This window comes from Pholcus phalangioides, unplaced genomic scaffold (assembly GCF_987345545.1).
Source record: "Pholcus phalangioides strain wild (caught in Gottingen) unplaced genomic scaffold, Ppha-v1.0 ptg000011l_1, whole genome shotgun sequence".
NCBI classification, from domain to species: Eukaryota; Metazoa; Arthropoda; class Arachnida; order Araneae; family Pholcidae; genus Pholcus; species Pholcus phalangioides.
Window position 1 is genome coordinate 39,575,650 of NW_028301604.1, and position 14,649 is coordinate 39,590,298.

At 36.1% G+C, this 14,649-nt stretch overlaps 1 protein-coding gene across 5 annotated transcripts in view; it reads left to right on the top strand.

Annotated features, from left to right (window-relative positions):
• The window catches only part of sev (receptor protein-tyrosine kinase sevenless), a 1,896,734-nt gene that overhangs the window by 657,905 nt on the left and 1,224,180 nt on the right, over positions 1–14,649 (top strand). The gene's annotated exons all lie outside the window — the stretch shown is intronic.

Sequence of the window (14,649 nt, forward strand, 5' to 3'; positions counted from 1 at the left end):
CCCCTCAACAGATCCTTTTTCACGAAAGCGAAAGGGAAACGTTTCCGGGAAAACATGACGAAAATTCTGTGAAATTTTAATTCGAAGAAATTGTAGTATTTTATACCGTCCCTCAACAGATCCTTTTTCAATAGAGCGAAAGGGAAACGTTTCCGGGAAAAAATGACGAAAATTCTGTGAAATTTTAATGCGAGGAAATTGTAATATTTTATACCGCCCCTCAACAGATCCTTTTTCACGAGAGCGAAAGGGAAACGTTTCCGGGAAAAAATGACGAAAATTCTGCGAAATTTTAATTCGAAGAAATTGTAATATTTTATACCGTCCCTCAACAGATCCTTTTTCACGAGAGCGAAAGGGAAACGTTTCCGGGAAAAAATGACGATAATTCTGTGAAATTTTAATTCGAAGAAATTGCAATATTTTATACCATCCCTCAACAGATCCTTTTTCAATAGAGCGAAAGGGAAACGTTTCCGGGAAAAAATGACGAAAGTTCTGTGAAATCTTAATATTTTATACCGCCCCTCAACAGATCCTTTTTCACGAAAGCGAAAGGGAAACGTTTCCGGGAAAAAATGACGAAAATTCTGTGAAATTTTAGTTCGAAGAAATTGTAGTATTTTATACCGTCCCTCAACAGATCCTTTTTCACGAGAGCGAAAGGGAAACGTTTCCGGGAAAAAATGACGAAAATTCTGTGAAATTTTAGTTCGAAGAAATTGCAATATTTTATACCATCCCTCAACAGATCCTTTTTCAATAGAGCGAAAGGGAAACGTTTCCGGGAAAAAATGACGAAAGTTCTGTGAAATTTTAATATTTTATACCGCCCCTCAACAGATCCTTTTTCACGAAAGCGAAAGGGAAACGTTTCCGAGAAAACATGACGAAAATTCTGTGAAATTTTAATTCGAAGAAATTGTAGTATTTTATACCGTCCCTCAACAGATCCTTTTTCACGAAAGCGAAAGGGAAACGTTTCCGGGAAAAAATGACGAAAATTCTGTGAAATTTTAATGCGGGGTAATTGTAATATTTTATACCGCCCCTCAACAGATTCTTTTTCACGAGAGCGAAAGGGAAACGTTTCCGGGAAAAAATGACGAAAATTCTGCGAAATTTTAATTCGAAGAAATTGTAATATTTTATACCGTCCCTCAACAGATCCTTTTTCACGAGAGCGAAAGGGAAACGTTTCCGGGAAAAAATGACGAAAATTCTGTGAAATTTTAATGCGGGGAAATTGTAATATTTTATACCGCCCCTCAACAGATCCTTTTTCACGAGAGCGAAAATGAAACGTTTCCGGGAAAAAATGACGAAAATTCTGTGAAATTTTAATTCGAAGAATTTGTAGTATTTTATACCGTCCCTCAACAGATCCTTTTTCACGAGAGCGAAAGGGAAACGTTTCCGGGAAAAAATGACGAAAATTCTGTGAAATTTTAATTCGAAGAAATTGCAATATTTTATACCATCCCTCAACAGATCCTTTTTCAATAGAGCGAAAGGGAAACGTTTCCGGGAAAAAATGACGAAAATTCTGTGAAATTTTAATTCCAAGAAATTGTAGTATTTTATACCGTCCCTCAACAGATCCTTTTTCACGAGAGCGAAAGGGAAACGTTTCCGGGAAAAAATGACGAAAATTCTGCGAAATTTTAATGCGAGGAAATTGTAATATTTTATACCGCCCCTCAACAGATTCTTTTTCACGAGAGCGAAAGGGAAACGTTTCGGGGAAAAAATGACGAAAATTCTGCGAAATTTTAATTCGAAGAAATTGCAATATTTTATACCGTCCCTCAACAGATCCTTTTTCACGAAAGCGAAAGGGAAACGTTTCCGGGAAAAAATGACGAAAATTCTGTGAAATTTTAATGCGGGGAAATTGTAATATTTTATACCGCCCCTCAACAGATCCTTTTTCAATAGAGCGAAAGGGAAACGTTTCCAGGAAAAAATGACGAAAATTCTGTGAAATTTTAATTCGAAGAAATTGTAGTATTTTATACCGTCCCTCAACAGATCCTTTTTCAATAGAGCGAAAGGGAAACGTTTCCGGGAAAAAATGACGAAAATTCTGCGAAATTTTAATTCGAAGAAATTGTAATATTTTATACCGTCCCTCAACAGATCCTTTTTCACGAGAGCGAAAGGGAAACGTTTCCGGGAAAAAATGACGAAAATTCTGTGAAATTTTAATTCGAAGAAATTGCAATATTTTATACCATCCCTCAACAGATCCTTTTTCAATAGAGCGAAAGGGAAACGTTTCCGGGAAAAAATGACGAAAGTTCTGTGAAATCTTAATATTTTATACCGCCCCTCAACAGATCCTTTTTCACGAAAGCGAAAGGGAAACGTTTCCGGGAAAAAATGACGAAAATTCTGTGAAATTTTAGTTCGAAGAAATTGTAGTATTTTATACCGTCCCTCAACAGATCCTTTTTCACGAGAGCGAAAGGGAAACGTTTCCGGGAAAAAATGACGAAAATTCTGTGAAATTTTAGTTCGAAGAAATTGCAATATTTTATACCATCCCTCAACAGATCCTTTTTCAATAGAGCGAAAGGGAAACGTTTCCGGGAAAAAATGACGAAAGTTCTGTGAAATTTTAATATTTTATACCGCCCCTCAACAGATCCTTTTTCACGAAAGCAAAAGGGAAACGTTTCCGGGAAAACATGACGAAAATTCTGTGAAATTTTAATTCGAAGAAATTGTAGTATTTTATACCGTCCCTCAACAGATCCTTTTTCACGAAAGCGAAAGGGAAACGTTTCCGGGAAAAAATGACGAAAATTCTGTGAAATTTTAATGCGAGGAAATTGTAATATTTTATACCGCCCCTCAACAGATTCTTTTTCACGAGAGCGAAAGGGAAACGTTTCCGGGAAAAAATGACGAAAATTCTGCGAAATTTTAATTCGAAGAAATTGTAGTATTTTATACCGTCCCTCAACAGATCCTTTTTCAATAGAGCGAAAGGGAAACGTTTCCGGGAAAAAATGACGAAAATTCTGTGAAATTTTAATGCGAGGAAATTGTAATATTTTATACCGCCCCTCAACAGATCCTTTTTCACGAGAGCGAAAGGGAAACGTTTCCGGGAAAAAATGACGAAAATTCTGCGAAATTTTAATTCGAAGAAATTGTAATATTTTATACCGTCCCTCAACAGATCCTTTTTCACGAGAGCGAAAGGGAAACGTTTCCGGGAAAAAATGACGAAAATTCTGTGAAATTTTAATTCGAAGAAATTGCAATATTTTATACCATCCCTCAACAGATCCTTTTTCAATAGAGCGAAAGGGAAACGTTTCCGGGAAAAAATGAAGAAAGTTCTGTGAAATTTTAATATTTTATACCGCCCCTCAACAGATCCTTTTTCACGAAAGCGAAAGGGAAACGTTTCCGGGAAAAAATGACGAAAATTCTGTGAAATTTTAATTCGAAGAAATTGTAGTATTTTATACCGTCCCTCAACAGATCCTTTTTCACGAGAGCGAAAGGGAAACGTGTCCGGGAAAAAATGACGAAAATTCTGTGAAATTTTAGTTCGAAGAAATTGCAATATTTTATACCGTCCCTCAACAGATCCTTTTTCAATAGAGCGAAAGGGAAACGTTTCCGGGAAAAAATGACGAAAGTTCTGTGAAATTTTAATATTTTATACCACCCCTCAACAGATCCTTTTTCACGAAAGCGAAAGGGAAACGTTTCCGGGAAAAAATGACGAAAATTCTGTGAAATTTTAATTCGAAGAAATTTTAATATTTTATACCGTCCCTCAACAGATCCTTTTTCACGAGAGCGAAAGGGAAACGTTTCCAGGAAAAAATGACTTAAATTCTGTGAAATTTTAATTCGAAGAAATTGTAGTATTTTATACCGTCCCTCATAAGATCCTTTTTCACGAGAGCGAAAGGGAAACGTTTCCGGGAAAAAATGACGAAAATTCTGTGAAATTTTAATTCGAAGAAATTGCAATATTTTATACCATCCCTCAACAGATCCTTTTTCAATAGAGCGAAAGGGAAACGTTTCCGGGAAAAAATGACGAAAATTCTGTGAAATTTTAATGCGAGGAAATTGTAATATTTTATACCGCCCCTCAACAGATCCTTTTTCACGAGAGCGAAAGGGAAACGTTTCCGGGAAAAAATGACGAAAATTCTGCGAAATTTTAATTCGAAGAAATTGTAATATTTTATACCGTCCCTCAACAGATCCTTTTCACGAGAGCGAAAGGGAAACGTTTCCAGGAAAAAATGACGAAAGTTCTGTGAAATTTTAATATTTTATACCGCCCCTCAACAGATCCTTTTTCACGAAAGCGAAAGGGAAACGTTTCCGGGAAAAAATGACGAAAATTCTGTGAAATTTTAATTCGAAGAAATTGTAGTATTTTATACCGTCCCTCAACAGATCCTTTTTCACGAGAGCGAAAGGGAAACGTTTCCGGGAAAAAATGACGATAATTCTGTGAAATTTTAGTTCGAAGAAATTGCAATATTTTATACCATCGCTCAACAGATCCTTTTTCAATAGACCGAAAGGGAAACGTTTCCGGGAAAAAATGACGAAAGTTCTGTGAAATTTTAATATTTTATACCGCCCCTCAACAGATCCTTTTTCACGAAAGCGAAAGGGAAACGTTTCCTGGAAAAAATGACGAAAATTCTGTGAAATTTTAATGCGGGGAAATTGTAATATTTTATACCGCCCCTCAACAGATCCTTTTTCACGAGAGCGAAAATGAAACGTTTCCGGGAAAAAATGACGAAAATTCTGCGAAATTTTAATGCGACGAAATTGTAATATTTTATACCGCCCCTCAACAAATCCTTTTTCACGAAAGCGAAAGGGAAACGTTTCCGGGAAAAAATGACGAAAATTCTGTGAAATTTTAATTCGAAGAATTTGTAGTATTTTATACCGTCCCTCATAAGATCCTTTTTCACGAGAGCGAAAGGGAAACGTTTCCGGGAAAAAATGACGAAAATTCTGTGAAATTTTAATGCGAGGAAATTGTAATATTTTATACCGCCCCTCAACAGATCCTTTTTCACGAGAGCGAAAGGGAAACGTTTCCGGGAAAAAATGACGAAAATTCTGTGAAATTTTAGTTCGAAGAAATTGCAATATTTTATACCATCCCTCAACAGATCCTTTTTCAATAGAGCGAAAGGGAAACGTTTCCGGGAAAAAATGACGAAAGTTCTGTGAAATTTTAATATTTTATACCGCCCCTCAACAGATCCTTTTTCACGAAAGCGAAAGGGAAACGTTTCCGAGAAAACATGACGAAAATTCTGTGAAATTTTAATTCGAAGAAATTGTAGTATTTTATACCGTCCCTCAACAGATCCTTTTTCACGAAAGCGAAAGGGAAACGTTTCCGGGAAAAAATGACGAAAATTCTGTGAAATTTTAGTTCGAAGAAATTGCAATATTTTATACCATCCCTCAACAGATCCTTTTTCAATAGAGCGAAAGGGAAACGTTTCCGGGAAAAAATGACGAAAGTTCTGTGAAATTTTAATATTTTATACCGCCCCTCAACAGATCCTTTTTCACGAAAGCGAAAGGGAAACGTTTCCGAGAAAACATGACGAAAATTCTGTGAAATTTTAATTCGAAGAAATTGTAGTATTTTATACCGTCCCTCAACAGATCCTTTTTCACGAAAGCGAAAGGGAAACGTTTCCGGGAAAAAATGACGAAAATTCTGTGAAATTTTAATGCGGGGTAATTGTAATATTTTATACCGCCCCTCAACAGATTCTTTTTCACGAGAGCGAAAGGGAAACGTTTCCGGGAAAAAATGACGAAAATTCTGCGAAATTTTAATTCGAAGAAATTGTAATATTTTATACCGTCCCTCAACAGATCCTTTTTCACGAGAGCGAAAGGGAAACGTTTCCGGGAAAAAATGACGAAAATTCTGTGAAATTTTAATGCGGGGAAATTGTAATATTTTATACCGCCCCTCAACAGATCCTTTTTCACGAGAGCGGAAATGAAACGTTTCCGGGAAAAAATGACGAAAATTCTGTGAAATTTTAATTCGAAGAATTTGTAGTATTTTATACCGTCCCTCAACAGATCCTTTTTCACGAGAGCGAAAGGGAAACGTTTCCGGGAAAAAATGACGAAAATTCTGTGAAATTTTAATTCGAAGAAATTGCAATATTTTATACCATCCCTCAACAGATCCTTTTTCAATAGAGCGAAAGGGAAACGTTTCCGGGAAAAAATGACGAAAATTCTGTGAAATTTTAATTCCAAGAAATTGTAGTATTTTATACCGTCCCTCAACAGATCCTTTTTCACGAGAGCGAAAGGGAAACGTTTCCGGGAAAAAATGACGAAAATTCTGCGAAATTTTAATGCGAGGAAATTGTAATATTTTATACCGCCCCTCAACAGATTCTTTTTCACGAGAGCGAAAGGGAAACGTTTCGGGGAAAAAATGACGAAAATTCTTCGAAATTTTAATTCGAAGAAATTGCAATATTTTATACCGTCCCTCAACAGATCCTTTTTCACGAAAGCGAAAGGGAAACGTTTCCGGGAAAAAATGACGAAAATTCTGTGAAATTTTAATGCGGGGAAATTGTAATATTTTATACCGCCCCTCAACAGATCCTTTTTCAATAGAGCGAAAGGGAAACGTTTCCGGGAAAAAATGACGAAAGTTCTGTGAAATTTTAATATTTTATACCGCCCCTCAACAGATCCTTTTTCACGAAAGCAAAAGGGAAACGTTTCCGGGAAAACATGACGAAAATTCTGTGAAATTTTAATTCGAAGAAATTGTAGTATTTTATACCGTCCCTCAACAGATCCTTTTTCACGAAAGCGAAAGGGAAACGTTTCCGGGAAAAAATGACGAAAATTCTGTGAAATTTTAATGCGAGGAAATTGTAATATTTTATACCGCCCCTCAACAGATTCTTTTTCACGAGAGCGAAAGGGAAACGTTTCCGGGAAAAAATGACGAAAATTCTGCGAAATTTTAATTCGAAGAAATTGTAGTATTTTATACCGTCCCTCAACAGATCCTTTTTCAATAGAGCGAAAGGGAAACGTTTCCGGGAAAAAATGACGAAAATTCTGTGAAATTTTAATGCGAGGAAATTGTAATATTTTATACCGCCCCTCAACAGATCCTTTTTCACGAGAGCGAAAGGGAAACGTTTCCGGGAAAAAATGACGAAAATTCTGCGAAATTTTAATTCGAAGAAATTGTAATATTTTATACCGTCCCTCAACAGATCCTTTTTCACGAGAGCGAAAGGGAAACGTTTCCGGGAAAAAGTGACGAAAATTCTGTGAAATTTTAATTCGAAGAAATTGCAATATTTTATACCATCCCTCAACAGATCCTTTTTCAATAGAGCGAAAGGGAAACGTTTCCGGGAAAAAATGACGAAAGTTCTGTGAAATCTTAATATTTTATACCGCCCCTCAACAGATCCTTTTTCACGAAAGCGAAAGGGAAACGTTTCCGGGAAAAAATGACGAAAATTCTGTGAAATTTTAGTTCGAAGAAATTGTAGTATTTTATACCGTCCCTCAACAGATCCTTTTTCACGAGAGCGAAAGGGAAACGTTTCCGGGAAAAAATGACGAAAATTCTGTGAAATTTTAATTCGAAGAAATTGCAATATTTTATACCATCCCTCAACAGATCTTTTTTCAATAGAGCGAAAGGGAAACGTTTCCGGGAAAAAATGACGAAAGTTCTGTGAAATCTTAATATTTTATACCGCCCCTCAACAGATCCTTTTTCACGAAAGCGAAAGGGAAACGTTTCCGGGAAAAAATGACGAAAATTCTGTGAAATTTTAGTTCGAAGAAATTGTAGTATTTTATACCGTCCCTCAACAGATCCTTTTTCACGAGAGCGAAAGGGAAACGTTTCCGGGAAAAAATGACGAAAATTCTGTGAAATTTTAGTTCGAAGAAATTGCAATATTTTATACCATCCCTCAACAGATCCTTTTTCAATAGAGCGAAAGGGAAACGTTTCCGGGAAAAAATGACGAAAGTTCTGTGAAATTTTAATATTTTATACCGCCCCTCAACAGATCATTTTTCACGAAAGCAAAAGGGAAACGTTTCCGGGAAAACATGACGAAAATTCTGTGAAATTTTAATTCGAAGAAATTGTAGTATTTTATACCGTCCCTCAACAGATCCTTTTTCACGAAAGCGAAAGGGAAACGTTTCCGGGAAAAAATGACGAAAATTCTGTGAAATTTTAATGCGAGGAAATTGTAATATTTTATACCGCCCCTCAACAGATTCTTTTTCACGAGAGCGAAAGGGAAACGTTTCCGGGAAAAAATGACGAAAATTCTGCGAAATTTTAATTCGAAGAAATTGTAGTATTTTATACCGTCCCTCAACAGATCCTTTTTGAATAGAGCGAAAGGGAAACGTTTCCGGGAAAAAATGACGAAAATTCTGTGAAATTTTAATGCGAGGAAATTGTAATATTTTATACCGCCCCTCAACAGATCCTTTTTCACGAGAGCGAAAGGGAAACGTTTCCGGGAAAAAATGACGAAAATTCTGCGAAATTTTAATTCGAAGAAATTGTAATATTTTATACCGTCCCTCAACAGATCCTTTTTCACGAGAGCGAAAGGGAAACGTTTCCGGGAAAAAATGACGAAAATTCTGTGAAATTTTAATTCGAAGAAATTGCAATATTTTATACCATCCCTCAACAGATCCTTTTTCAATAGAGCGAAAGGGAAACGTTTCCGGGAAAAAATGACGAAAGTTCTGTGAAATCTTAATATTTTATACCGCCCCTCAACAGATCCTTTTTCACGAAAGCGAAAGGGAAACGTTTCCGGGAAAAAATGACGAAAATTCTGTGAAATTTTAGTTCGAAGAAATTGTAGTATTTTATACCGTCCCTCAACAGATCCTTTTTCACGAGAGCGAAAGGGAAACGTTTCCGGGAAAAAATGACGAAAATTCTGTGAAATTTTAGTTCGAAGAAATTGCAATATTTTATACCATCCCTCAACAGATCTTTTTTCAATAGAGCGAAAGGGAAACGTTTCCGGGAAAAAATGACGAAAGTTCTGTGAAATTTTAATATTTTATACCGCCCCTCAACAGATCCTCTTTCACGAAAGCGAAAGGGAAACGTTTCCGGGAAAACATGACGAAAATTCTGTGAAATTTTAATTCGAAGAAATTGTAGTATTTTATACCGTCCCTCAACAGATCCTTTTTCACGAAAGCGAAAGGGAAACGTTTCCGGGAAAAAATGACGAAAATTCTGTGAAATTTTAATGCGGGGTAATTGTAATATTTTATACCGCCCCTCAACAGATTCTTTTTCACGAGAGCGAAAGGGAAACGTTTCCGGGAAAAAATGACGAAAATTCTGCGAAATTTTAATTCGAAGAAATTGTAATATTTTATACCGTCCCTCAACAGATCCTTTTTCACGAGAGCGAACGGGAAACGTTTCCGAGAAAAAATGACGAAAATTCTGTGAAATTTTAATGCGGGGAAATTGTAATATTTTATACCGCCCCTCAACAGATCCTTTTTCACGAGAGCGAAAATGAAACGTTTCCGGGAAAAAATGACTAAAATTCTGCGAAATTTTAATGCGACGAAATTGTAATATTTTATACCGCCCCTCAACAAATCCTTTTTCACGAAAGCGAAAGGGAAACGTTTCCGGGAAAAAATGACGAAAATTCTGTGAAATTTTAATTCGAAGAATTTGTAGTATTTTATACCGTCCCTCAACAGATCCTTTTTCACGAGAGCGAAAGGGAAACGTTTCCGGGAAAAAATGACGAAAATTCTGTGAAATTTTAATTCCAAGAAATTGTAGTATTTTATACCGTCCCTCAACAGATCCTTTTTCACGAGAGCGAAAGGGAAACGTTTCCGGGAAAAAATGACGAAAATTCTGCGAAATTTTAATGCGAGGAAATTGTAATATTTTATACCGCCCCTCAACAGATTCTTTTTCACGAGAGCGAAAGGGAAACGTTTCCGGGAAAAAATGACGAAAATTCTGCGAAATTTTAATTCGAAGAAATTGCAATATTTTATACCGTCCCTCAACAGATCCTTTTTCACGAAAGCGAAAGGGAAACGTTTCCGGGAAAAAATGACGAAAATTCTGTGAAATTTTAATGCGGGGAAATTGTAATATTTTATACCGCCCCTCAACAGATCCTTTTTCAATAGAGCGAAAGGGAAACGTTTCCAGGAAAAAATGACGAAAATTCTGTGAAATTTTAATTCGAAGAAATTGCAATATTTTATACCATCCCTCAACAGATCCTTTTTCAATAGAGCGAAAGGGAAACGTTTCCGGGAAAAAATGACGAAAATTCTGTGAAATTTTAATGCGAGGAAATTGTAATATTTTATACCGCCCCTCAACAGATTCTTTTTCACGAGAGCGAAAGGGAAACGTTTCCGGGAAAAAATGACGAAAATTCTGCGAAATTTTAATTCGAAGAAATTGCAATATTTTATACCATCCCTCAACAGATCCTTTTTCAATAGAGCGAAAGGGAAACGTTTCCGGGAAAAAATGACGAAAATTCTGTGATATTTTAATGCGAGGAAATTGTAATATTTTATACCATCCCTCAACAGATCCTTTTTCAATAGAGCGAAAGGGAAACGTTTCCGGGAAAAAATGACGAAAGTTCTGTGAAATTTTAATATTTTATACCGCCACTCAACAGATCCTTTTTCACGAAAGCGAAAGGGAAACGTTTCCTGGAAAAAATGACGAAAATTCTGTGAAATTTTAATGCGGGGAAATTGTAATATTTTATACCGCCCCTCAACAGATCCTTTTTCACGAGAGCGAAAATGAAACGTTTCCGGGAAAAAATGACGAAAATTCTGCGAAATTTTAATGCGACGAAATTGTAATATTTTATACCGCCCCTCAACAAATCCTTTTTCACGAAAGCGAAAGGGAAACGTTTCCGGGAAAAAATGACGAAAATTCTGTGAAATTTTAATTCGAAGAAATTGCAATATTTTATACCATCCCTCAACAGATCCTTTTTCACGAAAGCGAAAGGGAAACGTATCCGGGAAAAAATGACGAAAATTCTGCGAAATTTTAATTCGAAGAAATTGTAATATTTTATACCGTCCCTCAACAGATCCTTTTTCACGAGAGCGAACGGGAAACGTTTCCGAGAAAAAATGACGAAAATTCTGTGAAATTTTAATGCGGGGAAATTGTAATATTTTATACCGCCCCTCAACAGATCCTTTTTCACGAGAGCGAAAATGAAACGTTTCCGGGAAAAAATGACTAAAATTCTGCGAAATTTTAATGCGACGAAATTGTAATATTTTATACCGCCCCTCAACAAATCCTTTTTCACGAAAGCGAAAGGGAAACGTTTCCGGGAAAAAATGACGAAAATTCTGTGAAATTTTAATTCGAAGAATTTGTAGTATTTTATACCGTCCCTCAACAGATCCTTTTTCACGAGAGCGAAAGGGAAACGTTTCCGGGAAAAAATGACGAAAATTCTGTGAAATTTTAATTCGAAGAAATTGCAATATTTTATACCATCCCTCAACAGATCCTTTTTCAATAGAGCGAAAGGGAAACGTTTCCGGGAAAAAATGACGAAAATTCTGTGAAATTTTAATTCCAAGAAATTGTAGTATTTTATACCGTCCCTCAACAGATCCTTTTTCACGAGAGCGAAAGGGAAACGTTTCCGGGAAAAAATGACGAAAATTCTGCGAAATTTTAATGCGAGGAAATTGTAATATTTTATACCGCCCCTCAACAGATTCTTTTTCACGAGAGCGAAAGGGAAACGTTTCCGGGAAAAAATGACGAAAATTCTGCGAAATTTTAATTCGAAGAAATTGCAATATTTTATACCGTCCCTCAACAGATCCTTTTTCACGAAAGCGAAAGGGAAACGTTTCCGGGAAAAAATGACGAAAATTCTGTGAAATTTTAATGCGGGGAAATTGTAATATTTTATACCGCCCCTCAACAGATCCTTTTTCAATAGAGCGAAAGGGAAACGTTTCCAGGAAAAAATGACGAAAATTCTGTGAAATTTTAATTCGAAGAAATTGCAATATTTTATACCATCCCTCAACAGATCCTTTTTCAATAGAGCGAAAGGGAAACGTTTCCGGGAAAAAATGACGAAAATTCTGTGAAATTTTAATGCGAGGAAATTGTAATATTTTATACCGCCCCTCAACAGATTCTTTTTCACGAGAGCGAAAGGGAAACGTTTCCGGGAAAAAATGACGAAAATTCTGCGAAATTTTAATTCGAAGAAATTGCAATATTTTATACCATCCCTCAACAGATCCTTTTTCAATAGAGCGAAAGGGAAACGTTTCCGTGAAAAAATGACGAAAATTCTGTGATATTTTAATGCGAGGAAATTGTAATATTTTATACCATCCCTCAACAGATCCTTTTTCAATAGAGCGAAAGGGAAACGTTTCCGGGAAAAAATGACGAAAGTTCTGTGAAATTTTAATATTTTATACCGCCACTCAACAGATCCTTTTTCACGAAAGCGAAAGGGAAACGTTTCCTGGAAAAAATGACGAAAATTCTGTGAAATTTTAATGCGAGGAAATTGTAATATTTTATACCGCCCCTCAACAGATTCTTTTTCACGAGAGCGAAAGGGAAACGTTTCCGGGAAAAAATGACGAAAATTCTGCGAAATTTTAATTCGAAGAAATTGCAATATTTTATACCATCCCTCAACAGATCCTTTTTCAATAGAGCGAAAGGGAAACGTTTCCGTGAAAAAATGACGAAAATTCTGTGATATTTTAATGCGAGGAAATTGTAATATTTTATACCATCCCTCAACAGATCCTTTTTCAATAGAGCGAAAGGGAAACGTTTCCGGGAAAAAATGACGAAAGTTCTGTGAAATTTTAATATTTTATACCGCCACTCAACAGATCCTTTTTCACGAAAGCGAAAGGGAAACGTTTCCTGGAAAAAATGACGAAAATTCTGTGAAATTTTAATGCGGGGAAATTGTAATATTTTATACCGCCCCTCAACAGATCCTTTTTCACGAGAGCGAAAATGAAACGTTTCCGGGAAAAAATGACGAAAATTCTGCGAAATTTTAATGCGACGAAATTGTAATATTTTATACCGCCCCTCAACAAATCCTTTTTCACGAAAGCGAAAGGGAAACGTTTCCGGGAAAAAATGACGAAAATTCTGTGAAATTTTAATTCGAAGAATTTGTAGTATTTTATACCGTCCCTCAACAGATCCTTTTTCACGAGAGCGAAAGGGAAACGTTTCCGGGAAAAAATGACGAAAACTCTGTGAAATTTTAATTCGAAGAAATTGCAATATTTTATACCATCCCTCAACAGATCCTTTTTCACGAAAGCGAAAGGGAAACGTATCCGGGAAAAAATGACGAAAATTCTGCGAAATTTTAATTCGAAGAAATTGTAATATTTTATACCGTCCCTCAACAGATCCTTTTTCACGAGAGCGAACGGGAAACGTTTCCGAGAAAAAATGACGAAAATTCTGTGAAATTTTAATGCGGGGAAATTGTAATATTTTATACCGCCCCTCAACAGATCTTTTTTCACGAGAGCGAAAATGAAACGTTTCCGGGAAAAAATGACTAAAATTCTGCGAAATTTTAATGCGACGAAATTGTAATATTTTATACCGCCCCTCAACAAATCCTTTTTCACGAAAGCGAAAGGGAAACGTTTCCGGGAAAAAATGACGAAAATTCTGTGAAATTTTAATTCGAAGAATTTGTAGTATTTTATACCGTCCCTCAACAGATCCTTTTTCACGAGAGCGAAAGGGAAACGTTTCCGGGAAAAAATGACGAAAATTCTGTGAAATTTTAATTCGAAGAAATTGCAATATTTTATACCATCCCTCAACAGATCCTTTTTCAATAGAGCGAAAGGGAAACGTTTCCGGGAAAAAATGACGAAAATTCTGTGAAATTTTAATTCCAAGAAATTGTAGTATTTTATACCGTCCCTCAACAGATCCTTTTTCACGAGAGCGAAAGGGAAACGTTTCCGGGAAAAAATGACGAAAATTCTGCGAAATTTTAATGCGAGGAAATTGTAATATTTTATACCGCCCCTCAACAGATTCTTTTTCACGAGAGCGAAAGGGAAACGTTTCCGGGAAAAAATGACGAAAATTCTGCGAAATTTTAATTCGAAGAAATTGCAATATTTTATACCGTCCCTCAACAGATCCTTTTTCACGAAAGCGAAAGGGAAACGTTTCCGGGAAAAAATGACGAAAATTCTGTGAAATTTTAATGCGGGGAAATTGTAATATTTTATACCGCCCCTCAACAGATCCTTTTTCAATAGAGCGAAAGGGAAACGTTTCCAGGAAAAAATGACGAAAATTCTGTGAAATTTTAATTCGAAGAAATTGCAATATTTTATACCATCCCTCAACAGATCCTTTTTCAATAGAGCGAAAGGGAAACGTTTCCGGGAAAAAATGACAAAAATTCTGTGAAATTTTAATGCGAGGAAATTGTAATATTTTATACCGCCCCTCAACAGATTCTTTTTCACGAGAGCGAAAGGGAAACGTTTCCGGGA